Genomic DNA, 24,702 nt, shown 5'->3' on the forward strand with positions numbered 1-24,702 from the left:
GTGGCTCAGTCGTTAAGCGTCTGTCTTTAGCTTGGGTCATGATCACAGGATCCTGGGATCGAGCCCCACATCAGGCCCCTGCTTAGTGGGAAGCCTGCTTCTTCCTCTCTCACTACCCCCTGCTTGCGTTGCTGCTCTCTCTCTCTCTGTGTCAAATAAATAAATAAAATCTTTAAAATATATATATACATATATATATATATAATATAATTTGCTGTCAAAAAAAAAAAGGTTAAGCCTGTGCTCTGGAAAATCATATAAAAAATCTTATTTTCCATAAAGCTGTTAATATCACGAAATCAAATGCAATCACACTTGCTCTGATGACTGCCCTCTCTGTTTGTATAGACCCCAAGATGAATATATACCCAGAGGCCATGCAAATAGGGCCTTTGATCTGCTGATTAAAGCAGCCAAACCCTAACCCTGCAGCTGGGAGAGGAGCCCCAGCCCCCATACTTCCAGGTGTTCCCATTCACTAATCAGGACAGGATAAGGAAAACTCACCATGGAGCTTGTGCTTGGCTGGGTTTTCCTTGTTGCTCTTTTAAAAGGTAATTTTCAGAGAATAAGAGACCTTGAGTGTGAGACTGGATATGAGTGAGAGAAACCATGGCTGTGTGATAGTTTTCTGACCATGATGTCTTGTGTCTGCAGGTGTCCAGTGTGAGGTGCAGCTGGTGGAGTCTGGGGGAGACCTGGTGAAGCCTGGGGGGTCCCTGAGACTTTCCTGTGCAGCCTCTGGATTCATCTTCAGTAGCTACTGGATGAGATGGGTCCGCCAGGCTCCAGGGAAGGGGCTGCAGTGGGTGGCAAGTATTAGCAATACTGGTAGTAACACATACTATGCAGACTCTGTGAAGGGCCGATTCACCATCTCCAGAGACAATGGCAAGAACACGCTGTATCTGCAGATGAACAGCCTGAGAGCTGAGGACACGGCTGTGTATTATTGTGCGGGAGACACAGTGAGAGGACATCAGTGTGAGCCCAGACACAATCCTTACTGTAGGAGGGGATCTGGACCACCAGGGGTGCACAACACTCTCCAGTTCTGTCCTTAAGCCCCAGGAGCAGGTGCAGCTGGAGGATATGAGCAAGTTTCCTGTCAGGGTCTTTGACCTCCATGCCTGCAAGCTTTTTCCCCAAGGGAGCCTCTCTGGACACATGATTCTGTGCTTCCTCTTCAGTCTCTGACTTGGAGATTTGAGACAACAACTATACTAACATGCACAAAAGACAGTGTCACTTACACTGGTTTGTTCTGTCCCCAAATACCAAAGAATTATAAATATTTCCATGCGTGTCATCAGAACCTTACAGGAGTCCCAGCTACACACTCTCTTAATCAGAGGACCACCCAGCACAATGTCCAAGCTTGTTAGAAGCAGTAAAGGGCCTGCTGGATGTAAGCCTACAGAGGCATCAATAATCCAAAGCAAGAGGGGGGCCTGGTGGCTCAGTGAGTTAAGCCTCTGCCTTCAGCTCAGGTCATGGTCCCAGGGTCCTGGGATTGAGGCCCGCATTGGGCTCTCTGCTCAGCAGGGAGTCTGCTTCCTCCTCTTACTCTGCCTACTTGTGATCTCTGTCTGTCAAATAAATAAATAAAATCTTAAAAAAAAAATCCAAAGCAAGAGAATTAAGAGCCATGGTACTGTCTCTATTTTGAACAATACTCACAGTATCAATATTAATCACAATGTGGGAAAGAGGAGGAAACCAGAACTAGGATTTTGTGTGCATACAGAGTCTGATTACACACACACACACACACACGCACACACGAATATAAAACATTTTTAAATTTTATTTTTTCACTGTTCCAAGATTCATTGTTTATGCACCGCACCCAGTGGTCCATACAATCTGTGCCCTCCATAATACCCACCACCAGGCTCCTCCAACCTCCCACCTCCTGCCCCTTCAAAACCCTCAGATTGTTCTTCAGCCTCTCATGGTTCGTCTCCCCTGCATATTCCCCCAACTCCCTTCTCCTCGCTTTCAACCACTGTCCTCCATGTTATTCCTTATGCTCCCTAAGTAAGTGAAACCATCTGATAATTGACTCTCTCTGCTTGACTTATTTCACTCAGCATAATCTCTTCCAGTCACATCCATGTTGATACAAAAGTTGGGTATTCATCCTTTCTGAGGGAGGCATAATACTCCATAGTGTATATGGACCACATCTTCCTTATCCATTCGTCCATTGAAGGGCATCTTTCCACAGTTTGTTGACTGTGGCCATTGTTGCTATAAACATTGGGGTACAGAGGGCCCTTCTTTTCACTAAATCTGTATCTTTGGGGTAAATATTCAATAGTGCTATTGGAGGTTCATATGGTAGCTCTATTTTTAATTTCTTAAGGAAATTCCACACTGTTTTCCAAAGAGGCTGCACCAACTTGCATGCCCACCAACAGTGAAAGAGGGTAACCCTTTCACTACAATCTCTCCAACATTGTTGTTTCTTGCCTTGTCACTTATTTGTTTTTAATTTAATTTTATTTTTTCAGTGTTTTGAGATTCACTGTTTATGCCTTTCCATTTCTGCCATTCTAACTGATGAAAGGTGGTATCTCAGTGTGGTTTTGATATGAATTTCCCTGATGGCTAATGAATGAGAATGAACACTTTCTCATGGGCCATTTGACTATTCATATATCTCCTATGGAGAAGTGTCTCTTCACAGCTTCTGCCCATTTTTTTTTTTTTTTTAGTTTTTAATTTATTTTCAGTGTAACAGTATTCATTGTTTTTGCACCACACACAGTGCTACATGCAATCCGTGCCCTCTCCAATACCCACCACCTGGTTCCCCCAACCTCCTACTTCCCTGCCCCTTCAAACCCCTCAGATTATTTTTCAGAGTCCATAGTCCCTCATGTTATCTCCCCTTCCAAGTTTCCTCAACTCCCTTCTCCTAACTCTCCTTGCTATTTGTTATGCAGCATTATAGGGAAGCTCATAATAGCCTTTTAACCTGAAATTCTTTGGTTCATATACCTATATTTTTCTTTTGCTTTTCTATTTTTTTTTACTTTTTATTTATTTTATTATTTTTTTAATATTAATATAGAGATAAGCCATATAGAGATAAGGTAATCCCCTTCCCCCCAAACAATGTTACCCCTATATGTAAACCAGTTTTATCCCCCCTTTATCTCAGGAAAGTTGAGTCCTTTAACAAAGATAGCAACGTACATCCAGGAAGAATCAAAATAACCATCTTTGCCCACACTGAGAATTTATAACAACTCTCCCAAATTTTTCTTCTGTCAGTGTTTCTGTGTATTTGTTTTTGTCCTAGTAGTATATAATCTTATACTTGGGAATCATTTTAGCTCAGTACTTATTTTCATTTTTCTTCTCTTCTCATTTACATTTGCCCATCTTTTTGTCTGTTTCTGTTTGTATACTTTATAAATCTTACCTTTAGGTCCCATTTGGTTTGGGTCTTCTCTTTTCTTTATTCTTCTTTTTTTTCTGGCTCTCTCTTTCTCTTTATTTTCCTTTTTCTTTCTTATTGCTGGGGACGCCCTATCACTCAGAAGCATTCCAGAATGCACCTTGCCTGCACCATGGTTGATACAGTCAGCAACACATCCATTCAGCCATCTCACAAAAATGACTAAAAGGAGGAATGCCCAACAGAAGAAAAATTTAGAGACTGGGCCCTCTCTCTCAGAGCTATTGGATATGGACATAGACATTATGTCAGAAAGGAAATCCAGGCTAACAATTATCCAGGCAATAGCTAGGTTAGAGAAAACCTTTAATGACAAGATGTAATTGCTTAGGGCAGAAGTGACAGCCACCAGGGATGATGTTAACAATGCTCTCAATGAGTTCCAATTTAATCTAAATTCTCTAAAAGATAGGGTAATTGAGGCGGAAGATAGAATTAGTGATCTTGAGAACAACAGAGAGAGAAAAAGAATCAGGAGGAAGACTGGAACAAACAGCTTAGAAGCAATGAAAACAGAAATAAATGGGGGAAAAAACAGAAATAAATAGGGAAATAAATGATGCTATGGAATATTGCAAAGTCAGAATTATTGGAGTCCCTGAGAGGGAGGAGAAAGAAACAAGACCATAAGTTATAGCTGAACAGATTCTCCATGACACTTTTCCCAATCTGGTGAATGGAAGCATCATTCCTGTTTTAGAGGCATAAAGGGTACCCACAAGATCATAGAATCTAGAAAGACCTCAAGACACCTGACTTTGAAAAGGATGAATCACAATTTTAGACAGGAGATCTTGAAAGCAGGTAGGCGAAGAGATTTCTTACATACAGAGGAAAGCCCATCCGAATAACATCAGACCTGTCCACAGAGAACTGGCAAGCCATAAAGTGCTGGCAAGATGTATTCAGGACACTAAATGAGAAAAACATGAAGCCAAGAATACTTTATCCAGCAAGACTGACATTCAAATGGATGGAGAGATAAAGAGCTTCCAAGACCAGCAAGCTTTAAGAGTATGTGACCACCAAGTTTGCATTCCAAGAAATATTACAAGAGGTTCTATAAAAGAGGAAAAACCCAAGAATATCACTGAAGAGAAATATATGGAGAAAATCTATAGAAACAATGACTTCACAGGTAACACGATGTCAATAAAAACCTATCTCTCAATAATCACTCTCAATGTGAATGGCCTAAATGTGCCAATAAAATGACACAGGATAAAAAGATAGGACCCATCCATATGTTGTGTACATGAGATCCATTTTGAACCTAAAGATACATCAAGACTGAAAGCAAAGGGATGGAGAAGCATCTTTCATGCCAATGGGCCTCAAAAGAAGGCTGGGGTAGCAATTCACATATCAGATACATTAGATTTTAAACCTAAAACTGTAGTTAGAGATACAGAAGGACACTACATAGTTCTTTTTATTTATTTATTTATTTATTTATTTGTTGTTGTTCTTGTTCTTGTTCTTGTTTTAACTCTTTGGAATCCTGCTTTATTGTTCCTCCCAACAGAAGATCCATATCCTTTGATTCCACCCCTACCTATTTTTTTTAATTTTTTATTTTTTATAAACATATATTATTGTCCCCTGGGTACATGTCTGTGAATCACCAGGTTTACACACTTCACAGCACTCACCAAAGCACATACCCTCCCCAATGTCCATAATCCCACCCCCTTCTCCCAAACCCCCTCCCCCCAGCAACCCTCAGTTTGTTTTGTGAGATTAAGAGTCACTTATGGTTTGTCTCCCTCCCAATCCCATCTTGTTTCATTGATTCTTCTCCTACCCACTTAAGCCCCATGTTGCACCACCACCTCCTCATATCAGGGACATCATATGATAGTTGTCTTTCTCTGCTTGACTTATTTCGCTAAGCATGATACGCTCTAGTTCCATCCATGTTGTCGCAAATGGCAAGATTTCATTTCTTTTGATGGCTGCATAGTATTCCATTGTGTATATATACCCCATCTTCTTGATCCATTCATCTGTTGATGGACATCTAGGTTCTTTCCATAGTTTGGCTATTGTGGACATTGCTGCTATAAACATTCGGGTGCATGTGCCCCTTCGGATCACGACGTTTGCATCTTTAGGGTAAATACCCAATAGTGCAATTGCTGGGTCATAGGGCAGTTCTATTTTCAACATTTTGAGGAACCTCCATGCTGTTTTCCAGAGTGGCTGCACCAGCTTGCATTCCCACCAACAGTGGAGGAGGGTTCCCCTTTCTCTTCATCCTCGCCAGCATCTGTCATTTCCTGACTTGCTGATTTTAGCCATTCTGACTGGTGTGAGGTGATATCTCATTGTGGTTTTGATTTGTATTTCCCTGATGCCGAGTGATATGGAGCACTTTTTCATGTGTCTGTTGGCCATCTGGATGTCTTCTTTGCAGAAATGTCTGTTCATGTCCTCTGCCCATTTCTTGATTGGATTATTTGTTCTTTGGGTGTTGAGTTTGCTAAGTTCTTTATAGATTCTGGATACTACATAGTTCTTAAAGGGACTATCCACCAAGATGATCGAACAGTTATAAATATGTATGCCCCCAATATGGGAGCAGCCAATTACATAAGACAACTGTTAATCAAGAAAAAGAGTCATATTGATATGAATACACTAATAGTAAGAGATCGTAATATGCCTCTCTCAGAAATAGACAGATCATCGAAACAGAAAATCAATAAAGAAACAAGAGCATTGAATGACACATTGGAACAGATGGACCTCATAGATATATATAGGACATTCCACCCTAAAACAACAGAATATTCATTCTTCTCAAGTGCACATGGAACCTTCTCCAGAAGAGACCACATACTGGGTCACAAACCAGGACTCAATGGATACCAAAAGACTGAGATTATTCGCTGCACATTCTCAGATCTCAATGCTTTGAAACTGGTGCTCAATCACAAGGAAAAGTTCCAAAGGATTTAAAATACCTGGAAGCTAAGGACCACCATGCTTAGGAATGCTTGGATCCACCAGGAGATCAAAGGAAAACTGAAACAATTCATGAAAACCAATGAGAATGAAGACACTTTGGTCCAAAGCCTATGGGATACAGCAAAGGCAGTCCTAACGGGGAAATACATAGCCATCCAAGTCTCCCTCAAAAAAATTGAAAAATCCAGAACACAACAGCTGTCTCTACACCTTAAAGAACTGGAGAATCAACAACAAATCAAAACAACTCCACACATAAGAAAGTAAATAATCAAGATAAGAACTGAGATCAATGAGGTAGAAACCAGAGATACAGTAGAAAGTATCAATGAAACTAGAAGCTGGTTTTTTGAAAAAATCAATAAGATCGGTAAACCATTGGCTACACAAATCCAAAAGAAAACAGAGAAAGCCCAAATTCATAAAATTATGAATGAAAAGGGAGAGATCACAACCAACACCAAGGAAGTAGAAACAATCATCAGAAGTTATTATCAACAGTTATATGCCAGTAAGCTTAGCAACTTAGATGAAATGGATGCATTCCTGGAAAACTATAAACTCCCCAAATTGAATCAGGAATTTGAATCTCCCTGATGGCTAGTGATGATGAACATTTTTTTTCATGTGTCTGATAGCCATTAGTATGTCTTGATTGGAGAAGTGTCTGTCTATATCTTCTGCCCAGTTTTTTATATAATTGTCTGTTTTGTGTGTGTTGAGTTTGAGGAATTCATTATAGATCCTGGATATCAACCTTTTGTCTGTACTGTCATTTGCAAGTATCTTCTCCCATTCCACGGGTTGCCTCTTTGTTTTCTTGACTGTTTCCTTTGCTGTGCAGAAGCTTTTGATTTTGATGAAGTCCCAAAAGTTCATCTTCACTTTTGTTTCGTTTGCCTTTGGAGACATATCTTGAAAGAAGTTCCTGTGGCTGATATCGAAGAGATTACTGCCTATGTTCTCCTCAAGTATTCTGATGGATTCCTGTCTCACGTTGAGGTCTTTTATGCATTTTGAGTTTATCTTTGTGTACGGTGTAAGAGAATGGTCGAGTTTCATTCTTCTCCATACAGCTGCCCAGTTTTCCCAGCACCATTTATTGAAGATATCTTTTTTCCACTGCATATTTTTTCCTGTTTTGTCAAAAATATTTGACCATAGAGTTGAGGGTACAAATCTGGGCTGTCTATTCTGTACCACTGGTCTATGTGTCTGTTTTTATGCCAGTACCATGCTGTCTTGGTGATCACAGCTTTGTAGTAAAGCTTGAACTCAGGTAACGTGATGCCCCCCATTTTATTTTTTTTCAACATTTCCTAAGTGATTCGGGGTCTCTTCTGATTCCATACAAATTTTAGGATTATTTGCTCCAGCCTTTTGAAGAATACCGGTGGAATTTTAATCGGAATGGCATTAAAAGTATACATTGCTCTAAGCAGTATAGACATTTTAACAATGTTTATTCTTCCGATCCAAGAGCATGGAATGGTCTTCCATCTTTATGTGTCTTTGAGATGTCACCTTACACCAGTTATAATGGCCAAAATTAGTAAGACAGTAAACAACATGTGTTGGAGAGGATGTGGAGAAAGGGGAACCGTCTTCCACTGTTGGTGGGAATGCAAGTTGGTGCAACCTCTTTGGAGAACAGTGTGGAGATTCCTAAAGAAATTAAAAATAGAACTTCCCTATGACCCTGCCATTGCACTCCTGGGTATTTACCAAAAAGATACAGACGTCATGAAAAGAAGGGTCATCTGTACCCCAATGTTTATAGCAGCAATGGCCACGGTCGCCAAACTGTGGAAAGAACCAAGATGCCCTTCAACAGACAAATGGATAAGCAAAATGTGGTCCATATACACTATGGAGTACTATGCCTCCATCTGAAAGGACTAATACCCAACCTGTGTAGCAACATGGGCGGGACTGGAAGAGATTATGCTGAGTGAAATAAGTCAAGCAGTGAGAGGCAATTATCATATGGTTTCACTTATTTATGGAGCATAACAAATAGCATGGAGGACATGGGGAGTTAGAGAGGAGACCCTTCCCTTTTGGGGAAATTGGAAGGGGAGGTGAACCATGAGAGACTATGGACTCAGAAAAACAATCTGAAGGTTTTGAAGGGGTGGGGCGTGGGAGGTTGGGGTACCTGGTGGTGGGTATTGGAGAGGGCATGGATTGCATGGAGCACTGGGGGTGGTGCAAAAATAATGAATACTGTTATGCTGAAAATAAATTTAAAAATTAATTAAAAAAAAGAATGATGTAGTTTCCTTCTATATCTTTGACTACAGTCTTTCATTTAAAATTTAATTTATCTGATATGAGAATTGCTACTCAGCCTTCATTTGAGGCCCACTGGCATGAAAGATGTTTCTCTATACCTTCACTTTCAGTCTAGATGCATCCATAAGTTCAAAATGGGTCTCTTGTAGACAACATATGGAAAGGTCCTGCCTTTTTATCCAGTCTACAACACTGTTCCATTTCATTGAAACATTTAGGCCATTCACGTTGAGAGTGATTATTGAGAGATATATTTTTATTGGCATTGTGTTGCCCATGAAGTCCTTTTTTCTATAGATTGTCTGCATAAGCTCCTGCTCTATAACACTCTTGGGTTCTTTCTTCTTTTATAGAACCCTTCTTAATATTTCTTGTAGTACTGGCTTGGTGGTCACATACTCTTTTAAACATTGCCGGTCTTGGAAGCTCTTTGTCTCTCCATCCATTTTGAATGTCAGCCTTGATGGATAAAGTATTCTTGGCTGCATGCTCTGTTCATTTAGTGCCCTGAATACATCTTGGCAGCCCTTTCTTGCTTGCCATGTTTCTATGTAAAGCTCTGAAGTTATTCTTATGGACATTCCTCTGTACATAAGGAATCTCTTTCCCCTGGCTGCTTTCAAGAGCTTCTGTCTAAAATTATAATTTCTCACTTTCACAATCAGGTGTCTTGAGGTATTTCTAGATTCTGTGATCTTGGGGGCAAACCTTTCTCCTCTGTGACACGAATCCAGGTTCCATTCACCAGAGTGGGAAAATTTTCATGGAGAATTTATTCAACTATATCCTCTAGTCTTCTTTCTTTCTAGTCCCCCTCAGGGATTCAAATAATTCTGACATTGGAACATTTTATGGCATCATTTATTTCCCTTAATTCTGTTTTCATGGCTTCTAAACTTTTTGTTCCAGGTCTCCTCCTGATCTTTTTTCTCTATCAGTTTGTCCTCTAGGTCACTAAGTCTTTCATCCACCTCAGTTACTCTAGCTGTTAGAGAATTTAGATTAGATTAGAACTCATTGAGGGCATTGTTAACATCAACCATTGTGGCTTTCACTTCTACCCTAATCTATTCCATGTTGTCATTAATGGTTTTCTCTAACCTAGCCATTGCCTGGAAAATTGTAAGCCTGAATTCCCTTTCCGACATACTGTTGATGTCTATATCGAATAGCTCTGATGATGAGGGCACAGTCTGAATTTTTCCTCTGTTGGGCATTCCTCCTCCTAGTTAGTATATTTTTTATTAATTTTTTATTTTTTATAAACATATATTTTTATCCCCAGGGGTACAGGTCTGTGAATCACCAGGTTTACACACTTCACAGCACTCACCCAAGCACATACCCTCCCCAATGTCCATAATCCCACCCCCTTCTCCCAAACCCCCTCCTCCCAGAAACCCTCAGTTTGTTTTGTGAGATTAAGAGTCACATATGGTTTGTCTCCATCCCAATCCCATCTTGTTTCATTGATTCTTCTCCTACACACTTAAGCCCCCATGTTGCATCACCACTTCCTCATATCACAGAGATCATATGATAGTTGTCTTTCTCTGCTTGACTTATTTCGCTAAGCATGATACGCTCTAGTTCCATCCATGTTGTCGTAAATGGCAAGATTTCATTTCTTTTGATGGCTGCATAGTATTCCATTGTGTATATATACCCCATCTTCTTGATCCATTCATCTGTTGATGGACATCTAGGTTCTTTCCATAGTTTGGTTATTGTGGACATTGCTGCTATAAACATTCGGGTGCATGTGCCCCTTTGGATCACTACGTTTGTATCTTTAGGGTAAATACCCAATAGTGCAATTGCTGGGTCATAGGGCAGTACTATTTTCAACAGTTTGAGGAACCTCCATGCTGTTTTCCAGAGTGGCTGCACCAGCTTGCATTCCCACCAACAGTGGAGGAGGGTTCCCCTTTCTCCGCATCCTCGCCAGCATCTGTCATTTCCTGACTTGCTGATTTTAACCATTCGGACTGGTGTGAGGTGATATCTCATTGTGGTTTTGATTTGTATTTCCCTGATGCCGAGTGATATGGAGCACTTTTTCATGTGTCTGTTGGCCATCTGGATGTCTTCTTTGCAGAAATATCTGCTCATGTCCTCTGCCCATTTCTTGATTGGATTATTTGTTCTCTGGGTGTTGAGTTTGCTAAGTTCTTTATAGATTCTGGACACTAGTCCTTTATCTGATATGTCGTTTGCAAATATCTTCTCCCATTCTGTCAGTTGTCTTTTGATTTTGTTAACTGTTTCCTTTGCTGTGCAAAAGCTTTTGATCCTGATGAAGTCCCAATAGTTCATTTTTTCCCTTGCTTCCCTTGCCTTTTGCGTTGTTGCAAGGAAGATGTTGCTGCGGCAGAGGTCAAAGAGGTTGCTGCCTGTGTTCTCCTCCAGGATTTTGATGGATTCCTTTCGCACATTGAGTTCCTTCATCGATTTTGAGTCTATTTTCGTGTGTGGTGTAAGGAAATGGTCCAATTTCATTTTTTCTGCATGTGGCTGTCCAATTTTCCAAGCACCATTTATTTAAGAGGCTGTCTTTTTTTTTTCCATTGGACATTCTTTCCTGCTTTGTCAAAGATTAGTTGACTGTAGAGTTGAGGGTCTATTTATGGGCTCTCTATTCTGTTCCATTGATCTATGTGTCTGTTTTTGTGCCAGTACCATGCTGTCTTGATGATGACAGCTTTGTAATAGAGCTTGAAGTCCGGAATTGTGATGCCACCAACGTTGGCTTTCTTTTTCAATATCCCTTTGGCTACTCGAGGTCTTTTCTGGTTCCAAATAAATTTTAGAATTATTTGTTCCATTTCTTGAAAAAGATGGATGGTACTTTGATAGGAATTCCGTTAAATGTGTAGATTGCTTTAGGTAAAATAGACATTTTCACAATATTTATTCTTCAAATCCAGGAGCATGGAACATTTTTCCATTTCTTTGTGTCTTCCTCAATTTCTTTCATGAGTACTTTATAGTTTTCTGAGTATAGATTCTGTGTCGCTTTGGTTAGGTGTATTCCTACGTATCTTATGGTTTTGGATGCAATTGTAAATGGGATTGACTCCTTAATTTATCTTTCTTCTGTCTTGCTGTTGGTGTAGAGAAATGCAACTGATTTCTGTGCATTGATTTTATATCCTGACACTTTACTGAATTCCTGTATAAGTTCTAGCAGTTTTGGAGTGGAGTCTTTTGGCTTTTCCACATAAAGTATCATATCATCTGTGAAGAGTGATAATTTGACTTCTTCTTTGCCAATTTGGATGCCTTTAATTTCCTTTTGTTGTCTGATTGCTGAGGCTAGGACCTCTAGTAATATGTTGAATAGCAGTGGTGATAATGGACATCCCTGCCGTGTTCCTGACCTTAGCGGAAAAGCTTTCGGTTTTTCTCCATTGAGAATGATATTTGCGGTGGGTTTTTCATATATGGTTTGATGATATTGAGGTATGTGCCCTCTATCCCTCCACTTTGAAGAGTTATGATCAGGAAGGGATGCTGTACTTTGTCAAATGCTTTTTCCGCATCTATTGAGAGTATCATATGGTTCTTGTTCTTTCTTTTATTGATGTGTTGTATCACATTGACTGATTTGCGGATGTTGAACCAACCTTGCAGCCCTGGAATAAATCCCACTTGGTCGTGGTGAATAATCCTTTTAATGTACTGTTGAATCCTATTGGCTAGTATTTTGGTGAGAATTTTCGCATCTGTGTTCATCAAGGATATTGGTCTATAGCTCTCTTTTTTGGTGGGATCCTTGTCTGGTTTTGGGATCAAGGTGATGCTGGCCTCATAAAATGAGTTTGGAAGTTTTCCTTCCATTTCTATTTTTTGGAACAGTTTCAGGAGAATAGGAAATAGTTCTTCTTTAAATTTTGGTAGAATTCCCCCGGGAAGCCATCTGGCCCTGGGCTTTTGTTTGTTTGGAGATTTTTAATGACTGTTTCAATCTCCTTAGTGGTTATGGGTCTGTTCAGGCTTTCTATTTCTTCCTGGTTCAGTTGTGGTAGTTTATATGTTTCGAGGAATGCATCCATTTCTTCCAGATTGTCAAATTTATTGCCGTAGAGTTGCTCATAGTATATTCTTATAATAGTTTGTATTTCTTTGGTGTTAGTTGTGATCTCTCCTCTTTCATTCATGATTTTATTTATTTGGGTTCTTTCTCTTTTCTTTTTGATAAGTCGGGCCAGGGGTTTATCAATTTTATCAATCCTTTCAAAGAACCAGCTCCTAGTTTCATTGATTTGTTCTATTGTTTTTTTGGTTTCTATTTCATTGATTTCTGCTCTGATCTTTATGATTTCTGTTCTCCTGCTGGGCTTAGGGTTTCTTTCTTGTTCTTTCTCTAGCTCCTTTAGGTGTAGGGTTAGGTTGTGTACCTGAGACCTTTCTTGTTTCTTGAGAAAGGCTTGTACCGCTATATATTTTCCTCTCAGGACTGCCTTTGTTGTGTCCCACAGATTTTGAACCGTTGTATTTTCATTATCATTTGTTTCCATGATTTTTTTCAATTCTTCTTTAATTTCCCGGTTGACCCATTCATTCTTTAGAAGGATGCTGTTTAGTCTCCATGTATTTGGGTTCTTTCCAAACTTCCTTTTGTGGTTGAGTTCTAGCTTTAGAGCATTGTGGTCTGAAAATATGCAAGTAATGATCCCAATCTTTTGATACCGGTTGAGTCCTGATTTAGGACCGAGGATGTGATCTATTCTGGAGAATGTTCCATGTGCACTAGAGAAGAATGTGTTTTCTCTTGCTTTGGGATGAAATATTCTGAATATATGTGTGATGTCCATCAGGTCCAGTGTGTCGTTTAAGGCCTTTATTTCCTTGCTGATCTTTTGCTTGGATGATCTGTCCATTTCAGTGAGGGGAGTGTTAAAGTCCCCTTCTATTATTGTATTATTGTTCATGTGTTTCTTTGATTTTGTTATTAATTGGTTTATATAGTTGGCTGCTCCCAGGTTGGGGGCATAGATATTTAAAATTGTTAAATCTTCTTGTTGGACAGAACCTTTGAGTATGATATAGTGTCCTTCCTCATCTCTTATTATAGTCTTTGGCTTAAAATCTAATTGATCTGATATAAGGATTGCCACTCCTGCTTTCTTCTGATGTCCATTAGCATGGTAAATTCTTTTCCACCCCCTCACTTTAAATCTGGAGGTGTCTTCGGGCTTAAAATAAGTTTCTTGGAGGCAACATATAGATGGGTTTTGTTTTTTTATCCATCCTGATACCCTGCGTCTTTTGACAGGGGCATTTAGCCCATTAACATTCAGGGTAACTATTGAGAGATATGAATTTAGTGCCATTGTATTGCCTGTAAGGTGACTGTTCCTTTCTGATCTACCACTTGTAGGCTCTCTCTTTGCTTAGAGGACCCCTTTCAATATTTCCTGTAGAGCTGGTTTGGTGCTTGCAAATTCTTTCAGTTTTTGTTTGTCCTGGAAGCTTTTAATCTCTCCTTCTATTTTCAATGATAGCCTAGCTGGATATAGTATTCTTGGCTGCATGTTTTTCTCATTTAGTCCTCTGAAAATATCATGCCAGCTCTTTCTGGCCTGCCAGGTCTCTGTGGATAAGTCAGCTGCCAATCTAATATTTTTACCATCGTATGTTACAGACTTCTTTTCCAGGGCTGCTTTCTGGATTTTCTCTTTTTCACTGAGACTTGTAAATTTTACTATTAGGTGACGGGGTGTGGGCCTATTCTTATTGATTTTGAGGGGCGTTCTCTGAACCTCCTGAATTTTGATGCTCATTCCCTTTGCCATATTGGGGAAATTCTCCCCAATAATTTTCTCCAGTATACCTTCTGCTCCCCTCTCTCTTTCTTCTTCTTCTGGAATCCCAATTATTCTGATATTGTTTCGTCTTATGGTGTCACTTATCTCTCAAATTCTCCCCTCGTGGTCCAGTAGCTGTTTGTCCCTCTTTTGCTCAGCTTCTTTATTCTCTGTCATTTGGTCTTCTATATCGCTAATTCTTTCTTCTGCCTCATTTATCCTAGCAGTGAGAGACTCCATTTTTTATTGAACCTCATTAATAGCTTTTTTTATTTCAACTTGGTTAGATTTTAGTTCTTTTATTTCTCCAGAAAGGGCTTTTATATCTCTCGAGAGGGTTTCTCTCATATCTTCCATGCCTTTTTCAAGCCCGGCTAGGACCTTGAGAATTGTCATTCTGAACTCTAGATCTGACATATTATCAATGTCTGTATTGATTAGGTCCCTAGCCTTTGGTACTGCATCTTGTTCTTTTTTTTGTGTTGAATTTTTCCGTCTTGTCATTTTGTCCAGATAAGGGTATATGAAGAGGCAAGTAAAATACTAAAAGGTTGGCAACAACCCCTGGAAAATATGCTTTAACCAAATTAGAAGAGATCCAAAATCGTGATGGGGGAGAAAGGGGATAAAAAGAGGTTCAAAAAGGAAGAAAGAAAAAAAAAGAAAAGAAAAGAATTTAAAAAAAGACAACACCTAAGAAAAATGTAAAAAAGAAAAATATATATATATTAGAAAAACTAGTAAAAAATCGTTAAAAAAGAAAAAGGTAACAGTTAAAAAAAAAAAAATTTACCCGAAGGTGAGAAAAAAAACAACAAAGAATGAAAAAGAAAAAAATTAAATTAACTGCAAGAATAAAGAAAAATCACAGGGAAAAAGCTATGAGTTCCGTTCTTGGCTTTCTCCTCCTCTGGAATTCTGCTGCTCTCCTTGGTATTGAAGCTGCACTCCTTGGTAGGTGAAGTTGGTCTCGGCTGGATTTCTTGTTGATCTTCTGGGGGAGGGGCCTGTTGTAGTGATTCTCAAGTGTCTTTGCCCCAGGTGGAAATACACCGCCCTTACCCGGGGCCGGGGTGAGTAATCCGCTGGGGTTTGCTTTCAGGAGCTTTTGTTCCCTGAGCGCTTTCCGTAGAGTTCCAGAGGGCGGGTATACAAATGGCGGCCTCCTGGTCTCTGGCACAGAGGAGCCGAGAGCCCAGGGCCACACTCCTCAGTGCGCCCTCAGAGAACAGCACCCAATCACTCCCGTTGCCCGACCTCCGGCTGCGCTCCGAGCTCACTGAGCCTGTGACCGGTTCAAGGTAACCCCGAGCTGTGAGTTTACTGTCAGCTCTGTCTCTATAGCCAGCTTTCCCATTCCGATACCCACAAGCTCTGCGACTCTCAGACACACCCAATCCTTCTGTGACCCTGCGGGACCTGAGGCCACGCTGACCCCGCGTGGGCTTCGCTCTGGTTTAGCCTTTGGAGCGATGTCCCTCAGCGGAACAGACTTTTAAAAGTCCTGATTTTGTGCGCCTTTGCTCTGCCGCTTGCCGGGCGCCGGCCCCTCCCCCCGGGGTCTGTCTTCCCGTCGCTTTGGATTCACTTCTCCACCGGTCCTACCTTTCAGAAAGTGGTTATTTTTCTGTTTCCAGAATTGCTGTTCTTCTTGTCTTCGATCTGCCGATGGATTTTTAGGTGTTTGCAATCTTTAGATAAGCTATCTAGCTGATCTCCAGCTAGCTGACGCAGTCTCAGCCTGCTACTTCTCCGCCATCTTGACTCCTCCCCCCTATTGGCTAGTATTTTGGTGAGTATTTTCGCATCTGTGTTCATCAAGGATATTGGTCTATAGCTCTCTTTTTTTTTTCCTAAGGTCAGGAACACGGTAGGGATGTCCATTATCACCAATGCTATTCAACATAGTACTAGAGGTCCTAGCCTCAGCAATCAGACAACAAAAGGAAATTAACGGCATCCAAATCGGCAAAGAAGAAGTCAAATTATCACTCTTTGCAGAGGATATGATACTATATGTGGAAAACCCAAAAGACTCCACTCCAAAACTGCTAGAACTTCTATAGGAATTCAGTAAAGTGTCAGGATATAAAATCAATGCACAGAAATCAGTTGCATTTCTCTACACCAACAGCAAGACAGAAGAAAGAGAAATTAAGGAGTCAATCCCATTTACAATTGCACCCAAAACCATAAGATACTTAGGAATAAACCTAAACAAAGAGGCGCAGAATCTATACTCAGAAAACTATAAAGTACTCATGAAAGAAATTGAGGAAGACACAAAGAAATGGAAAAATGTTCAATGCTCCTGGATTTGAAAAATAAATATTGTGAAAATGTCTATGCTACCTAAAGCAATCTACACATTTAATGCAATTCCTATCAAAGTGCCATCCATCTTTTTCAAAGAAATGGAACAAATAATGCTAAAATTTATATGGAACCAGAAAAGCCCTCGAATAGCCAAAGGGGTATTGAAAAAGAAAGCCAACGTTCGTGGCATCACAATTCCGGACTTCAAGCTCTATTACAAAGCTGTCATCATCAAGACAGCATGGTACTGGCACAAAAACAGACACATAGATCAATGGAACAGAATTAGAGAGCCCAGAAATAGACCCTCAACTCTATGGTCAACTCATCTTAGACAAAGCAGGAAAGAATGTTCAATGGGAAAAAGACAGCCTCTTCAATAAATGGTGCTGGGAAGATTGGACAGCCACATGCAGAAAAATGAAATTGGACCATTTCCTTACACCACACACAAAAATAGACTCAAAATGGATGAGGGACCTCAATGTGCGAAAGGAATCCATCAAAATCCTTGAGGAGAACACAGGCAGCAACCTCTTTGACCTCAGCCGCAGCAACATCTCCCTAGGAACAACACAAAAGGCAAGGGAAGCAAGGGCAAAAATGAACTATTGGGATTTCATCAAGATCAAAAGATTTTGCACAGCAAAGGAAACAGTTAACAAAATCAAAAGACAACTGACAGAATGGGAGAAGATATTTGCAAACGACATATCAGATAAAGGACTAGTGTCCAGAATCTATAAAGAACTTAGCAAACTCAACACCTAAAGAACAAATAATCCAATCAAGAAATGGGCAGAGGAAATGAACAGACATTTCTGCAAAGAAGACATCCAGATGGCCAACAGACACATGAAAAAGTGCTCCATATCACTCGGCATCAGGGAAATACAAATCAAAACCACAATGAGATATCACCTGACACCAGTCCGAATGGTTAAAATCAGCAAGTCAGGAAATGACAGATGCTGGCGAGGATGCGGAGAAAGGGGAACCCTCCTCCACTGTTGGTGGGAATGCAAGCTGGTGCAGCCACTCTGGAAAACAGCATGGAGGTTCCTCAAACTGTTGAAAATAGTACTGCCCTATGACCCAGCAATTGCACTATTGGGTATTTACCCTAAAGGTACAAACGTAGTGATCCAAATGGGCACGTGCACCCAAATGTTTATAGCAGCAATGTCCACAATAGCCAAACTATGGAAAGAACCTAGATGTCCATCAACAGATGAATGGATCAAGAAGATGGCGTATATATACACAATGGAATACTATGCAGCCATCAAAAGAAATGAAATCTTGCCATTTGCGACAACATGGATGGAACTAGAGCGTATCATGCTTAGCGAAATAAGTCAAGCAGAGAAAGACAACTATCATATGATCTCCCTGATATGAGGAGGTGGTGATGCAACATGAGGGCTTAAGTGGGTAGGAGAAGAAGAAATGAAACAAGATGGGATTGGGAGGGAGACAAACCATAAGTGACTCTTAATCTCACAAAACAAATTGAGGGTTGCTGGGGGGAGGGGGTTTGGGAGAAGGGGGTGGGATTATGGACATTGGGGAGGGTATGTGCTTGGGTGAGTGCTGTGAAGTGTGTAAACCTGGTGATTCACAGACCTGTACCCCTGGGGATAAAAATATGTGTTTATAAAAAATAAAAAATCTAAAAATAAATAATTAAATAAATAAATAAATAAATAAAGACCAGGTGGTGGGTATTAGAGAGGGCATGGATTTCATGGACCTCTGGGTGTGGTGCAAAAACAATGAATACTATTATGATGAAAAGAAATTAAAAAGTTAAAAAAATAAAAACAAGAACAATAACAAAAGAAATAAATAAAAACATAAATATAAAAAAAATAGAGTAACCCCATGATGCAGCAATTGCACTACTGGATATTTACCCCAAAGATACAGATGTAGTGAAAAAGAAGGGCTAATGAATTCTAATGTTCATAGCAGGATTTGTTCACAATAACAAAACTGTGGAAAGAGACAAGATGCCCTTCAACAGATGAATGGCTAAGAAGATGTGGTCCATATATATCACTCTCAGTAATAGACAGATCATCCAAGCAGAAAATCAATAAGATACAAGAGCATTGAACGACACATTGGACCAGATCGACCTCATAGATATATACAGAACTTTCCACCCTGAAACAACAGAATACTCATTCTTCTCATCTGCACATGTAACTTTCTCCAGAATACACCACATACTGTGTCACATATCAGTGCTCAACTGATCCCAAAAGACTGAGAATATTCCCTGCATATTCTCAGACCACAATGCCTTGAAACTGGAGCTCAACCACAAGAAAAAGGTTTTTTTTTTTCTGAAAAATAAGTGACTCTTAATCTCACAAAACAAACTGAGGGTTGCTGGGGGGAGGGGGTTTGGGAGAAAGGGGTGGGATTATGGACATTGGGGAGGGTATGTGCTTTGGTGAGTGCTGTGAAGTGTGTAAACCTGGTGATTCACAGACCTGTACCCCTGTGGATAAAAATATATGTTTATAAAAAATAAAAAATTAAAAAAAAAAAGATGAGGGGAGAATTAAGACATATAAATTGAGGATTTATCATAATGAATACTTCTTAAATAAAATAGAGATCACAAATAAATAAAATATATATAATGAAAAAATAAAAATAGAAAAAATAAGTATGTGTATTTATAAAAATTAAACCGAAAAAGATGTAAGGAGAAAATAATATATAAAATAAATAAAAATGAATCAGAAAATAAATCAAAAGTAAAAAAAAAAAAAAAAAAAACTTTAAAAATCAAAAAAAGAAAGCTAATCCCACTTCCCCAGGAACTGGAAGTGTGCCACATTTTATGATAGTTAAACTTGATGAGATGGAATTGTCCTGTGGATTTTCTGGGGAGCTACCTGCTATAACTATTCTCAGGGGTTCTGCTCTCAGGGAAATGCAACTCTTGGAAGCAGGGGACATGGCTTGGTAAGCAGGTCTGCCCTCCACTAGGTGCCACCGTTTTGCTTCCTGATGGCACTGATGGGTAGGTTGAATATGGCATCAGCTAGGCAGAGGTTGAAATTTCACATACACCCCACTCTTCAGTGAGCCCTCACAGAAGAGCAATCAACCTCTTGCTCTCCAATGTTTCCATCTGAAACCCATGTTCACCCTACCTGTGTCTGAGCTGTTGCACCCCAGGCACATGATTGAGTTTCAAAACTTCAAAATTAGGGACTCCTATGGTGTGGACCCATGCTATTCCTCCAGGGGAGAGTCTCATTCATACCTTTTTCCATTTGCCCACAGGTCTCAGGAAAGAGATCACATGACCATATTGTGGTTCACTGTTTATGGCAAATCAGACAAGAAAGCCCGCACTTACTCACTGTTCAACCAGTTTCCAGGCTCTGTGCCTAGCATCTGTGTATCACAATGGTGCCACACATCCTTCTTGTGACTCAGCAGACCTCAGACACTAGAATTCTGCCCCACTTTGCCACTTCAGCACCTTTATGCCAGCCACATCCTCACAGTAGAACACTTCTAAAAGTTCAGATTTTGTGCTCTGCTGCTACAATATATTGTGGTAGCTTCAAAAAGCAGGCTCCATCCCTGATGTCATCACCACAGCTCTATCTGTCCCAAGACAACTCTCTGAACCTCTACATAACAAAAGGAGATCGATTTTCTATTTGAAGACCTGCAGGTTTTGTTCTCTCAGACCTCTGATTGACTTCTTGGCTGCTCAGAATGACTTGATAACTACCTACCTGTGTTCCAGAAATCCAAGCCTAGCGACGCCTTCTCCACCATCCTAACTACTGTGTCCCACATTTTCTTGTAGCCAAGAGGGTGTGATAAATTTCTTCTTCTGTATATGCTGAAGCTCAAAGTTGAAATCCAGTGTTTTATTTCAGAATATACTAATTTATTTCTCTCTGTGCTGATCCGGTTGTCTTACAGTTCAATTGCTCTTTGAATAAGCAATTCAATTAAATATTGTGCAATTATTATATTATTTTGCATTAATGGCTGATATATGATTTCCACCTACATAACCTCACTCCCTAGGAGACTTAGAGAGGAATGAATCTCCTGGCAGTGAGCCCAGGGCTATGAGCAAGTAGTGAGGGGTGCTCCTCAAGGACAAGAATTGCAGGGATAGGGGGACAAGATGGCGGGGGAGTAGGAGGCGGCGCCTTTTCAGCCGGTACCCCAAAGTGAGCTGATTACCTACCAAAGAACTCCATTCACCCATGAAATCAGCCTGATATCAGAATTATACACGTATAGATCTCTAGAGGGACAGAAGATGCCAGTGGGCAGGTAAAGCGGAGTGGGAAGGCAGACTGATATCAGAAGATAAACAAAAGGGGGAGGGAGCCACCAGAGGTGACCAGTTGGAAAGTAATACCCCAATACGAGTGAGAGTGCCCTGCGTCTGGGGACCAGCATTAACTTGGAAACTGGTTGAAAGCACTCCAAAAGAGCAAAGGATCGCGGGGGGGAATTGTGGGAATCTGGGTGGCTAGGGACAGGGGCTTAAGTCCCTGGTCCCAGGACAGCCTCCCCAGCGCTGAGGCAGAGATAGTGCAGCGGAGAAACCAGGTGTTGGTCCCTAAGCCACCAGCGCGCCTGGGAATGTGTGGGTTCTAGCTCCTGTGAAGGGATGGGAGCCATGCCAGTCAGCAGAATGGGCAAGACCTACTACAAAGCCTGAGATATGCACGCACGTCCCTCATGCTCCCCTGAGAGAGTTACAAAGGCCCAGCCAGCGCGCTTTGACCCGCGCCATTGTTTCAAAGCCTAAGCCGTGCACCCCAAATTCTCCCCTGACAGAGGTGTGCAAAAGCCCAGCCTGGTGCCCTGGGACCTGCGCCCTGTTCTAAGTGCCTGAGACGCACATGAGACCCATAGCCGCTCCTGAAAGAGGTGCGCGCAAGCCGGGCACTCTTAGACCCAGCAAGACCAGGCACTCCCAGCCCGGACCAGTGGCAAAATCTCAGTGCGTGATTGCTGCTTGGAACCTCTCTGGCGGTCCGGAGCTCCCAGATAGCCGCCACTGCCTTGGCTTTGGGTACAAGCAAAAGATGCTACACCCTCAGGGTCTGAAACTTGGAACCTGCTCTGCCAGCGGCGAAGGGGGAACTTATTTCGGCTCTGCAGCCAGACTGAGGCTTCTCTCTGAGAGGGAGATCAGGGTGTGGTTTGTTTTCCTCTAAAACTACAGAAACCATCAAAGGCGGTCAAGGTGAGAGAAAAAAAAGTGAAAAAACATAAAAACCACCAGAGAACAAAAGCCTGAAAAAAAAGCAGTTTCCTCAGAGCCCACCCCCTTGAGGGGAGCAGGAGGACTTAACTCAGGAAACATCATTGACTGACAACCCACGTGGCAGGCCCCTTCCCCAGAAAACAAACCAAAAAGAAAAAAAAAAAAAAAAAAAAAAAAAAAGGACTAAAAGAGAACAACCACTATTTCATAGGAAAAGTTGTATTGTTCACTCGTTCCCACTATTCTGGTTCTTTTTTCTTTTCTTTTTTTTTTTTATACACATAGGTAATTTTTTAACCTATTTACCATCACAGCGAGCTGTACAGTACATCAATTTCCATAATACCCTTCTAAACTGAACTTTTTGATACATACACCTATGTTTTTCTTTTGCATTTTTATTTTTTGAATTTCTTTTATTTTAATTTTAGTTTGGTTTAGTCTAGTTTATTCCTTTTTATTTTTATCCTCTAATATTCATATGGAGTTAAACTTCAAATTAATCCCCTTTCCCCAAACAATACTACCCCTATAGGTAAACCAATTTTTAATCCCCTTTCTCTTAGGAAAGTTGAGTCCGTTAACAAAGATATCCAGATACATCCAGGAAGAATCAAAACAACCTTCCTTGCACACACTGAGAATTTATAAAAACTCTCCCATCTTCTCCCAGTGTTTCTGTGTTTTTGTGTTTGTCCTGATAGCATAAAAATCTTACACTTGGGGTTCTTTTTGACGAGGTCCTTCCTTTATTTGTATATATATATATATATTTTTTTTTTTTTCTCTTCTCATATACTTGTATCAGACTTTTTGGCTCTTTCTGTTTGTCTACTTCATAAATCTTACCTTGGGGCACATCTAGGCTGAACCTTCTTTTTCATCTTCCCTTTCTTTCCTGTCTCTCTCTCTCTCTCTCTCTCTCTCTCTCTCTTTTCTCCTTCTTTTCTTTTCTTTTTCTTTTTCTTTTTCTTTTCTCTTGTCTCTCGTTTGGGTGGGGAATCCTGATTGCTCAGAAGTGTTCCAGGGTGCACCCTGACTGCACCACAGTTGATACATCCAGCTACATCTGTTCAGTGATCTCCCACCAAAATGACTAGGAGTAGGAATGCCCAACAGAACAAAAATACAGAGGATGGACCTTCTGCAACAGACCTAACGGCTATCAACATAGACAATATGTTGGAAAGAGAATTCAGGCTAGCAATTATCCAGGCAATAGCTAGGATGGAGAAAGCCATGGATGACCAAACAGAATTGATTAGGGCCGAACTGAAAGCGTCCCGACAGGATGTTCACAATGTTAGGGCGGAGCTTAAAGCTACCAGGGCTGAGGTTCACAATGCCCTCAATGAGTTCCAATCTAATCTAAACTCTCTCAAAGCTAGGGTAACTGAGACAGAAGATAGAATTAGTGATCTGGAAGACAAACAGATAGAAAGAAAGGATCAGGAGGAAACCTGGAACAAACAGCATAGAAGCCACGAAAACAGGATCAGGGAAATAAATGATGCCATAAAGCGTTCCAACGTCAAAATTATTGGAATCCCTGAAGGGGAGGAGAAATAAAAAAGTCTAAAAGATATAGTAGAACAAGTCCTTCATGAAAAATTTCCCAATCTCGCGAATGGAATCAGCGTTCATGTACTAGAGGCTGAACGGTCTCCATCCAAGATTATACATTCCAAAAAAAAAAAAAACATCAGGACACCTGAGAGTCAAATTCAGGAATCATAATTGTAGGTATAATCTCTTGAAAGATGCCAGGACAAAGAGGCTCCTTACTTACAGAGGGAAGCCCATCAGAATAACGTCAGACCTGTCCACAGAGACCTGGCAAGCAAGAAAGGGCTGGCAAGATATATTCAGGGCACTGAATGAGAAGAACATGCAGCCAAGAATACTTTATCCAGCAATACTGACATTCAAAATAGACGGAGAGATAAAGAGTTTCCAAGACCGGCAAGGCTTAAAAGACTATGCAACCACCAAGCCGACACTGCAGGAAATATTAAGGGGGGTTGTATAAAAAAGGAAAATCCTAAGAATAGCATTGAACAGAAATATAGAGACAATCTACAGAAAGAAAGACTTCAAAGGTAACTCGATGTCAATAAAAACGTACCTGTCAATAATCACTCTCAATGTGAATGGCCTAAATGCGCCCAAAAAACAAAACAGGGTTGCAGATTGGATAGAATGACAGAACCCATCCATATGTTGTCAACAAGAGACCCATTTTGAACCTAAAGATACACCCAGACTGAAAATAAAGGGATGTAGGAGCATTTCTCATGACAATGGGCCTCAAAAGAAGGTTGGGGTAGCGATTCTCATATCAGATAAATTAGATTTTAAACTAAAGACTGTAGTAAGAGATACAGAAGGACACTACATAATCCTTAAAGGGACTAGCACCAAGATAATCTAAGAATTGTAAATATCTATGCTCCCAATATGGGAGCAGCCAAATACATAAGAAAACTGTTAATCAAGATAAAGAATCATATTGATATGAGTACACTAATCGTAGGGGACCTTAACACGCCTCTCTCAGAAATAGAAAGATC

General features: G+C 40.5%; 1 gene segment (V, D, J or C); it reads left to right on the forward strand.

The window, feature by feature from the left end:
* Window positions 1–435: 435 nt before the first annotated feature.
* Window positions 436–24,702, forward strand: part of LOC309867983 (immunoglobulin alpha-2 heavy chain-like) — a 601,568-nt gene continuing 577,301 nt past the window's right edge. Inside the window, exon 1 of the C gene segment in view lies at window positions 436–554.

This window comes from Mustela nivalis (genome assembly GCF_964662115.1).
Source record: "Mustela nivalis genome assembly, chromosome: 6".
Taxonomy (NCBI): Eukaryota; Metazoa; Chordata; class Mammalia; order Carnivora; family Mustelidae; genus Mustela; species Mustela nivalis.